The sequence below is a fragment of the Echinops telfairi genome, unplaced genomic scaffold, assembly GCF_000313985.2.
Source record: "Echinops telfairi isolate 266 unplaced genomic scaffold, ASM31398v2 ScPeMD7_1;HRSCAF=3_0, whole genome shotgun sequence".
NCBI lineage: Eukaryota > Metazoa > Chordata > Mammalia > Afrosoricida > Tenrecidae > Echinops > Echinops telfairi.
This window is the reverse complement of record NW_022103896.1, coordinates 17,306,154-17,306,552: the sequence shown is the minus strand read 5'-3', so window position 1 is coordinate 17,306,552 and position 399 is coordinate 17,306,154.

Below are 399 nucleotides of genomic sequence, written 5' to 3'. Positions count from 1 at the left end.
ACATATATAGAACACTATATCACATGATTAAGAATTAAAGTTCCCTTGGAACATTTCAAAAATTGGTCATGTGATAAACCATAACCATTAATCTATTGCTACTAGCAAATTACTAAGGTATCTTTAAGAATTGATATGCAACTAATTTACAAATCATACATACATAGACAATGAAAAACTAATATTTAAATTCCTCAGTAACCCATGGGGCAAAAGATATTTTATGATTTAATATTAAAAAAATAATGAAAAACTGAAATTCAGATCTAATAGAAAGAAGTATAAGGAATATATTTAGAGATATCATATGGCCCTATAATTATATATTTAAAAAGCAAAATCCGAAAATGAATTACTTAAGTGTTCAACTTAATGAGTTAAAAAAAAAAAGTAAATCCA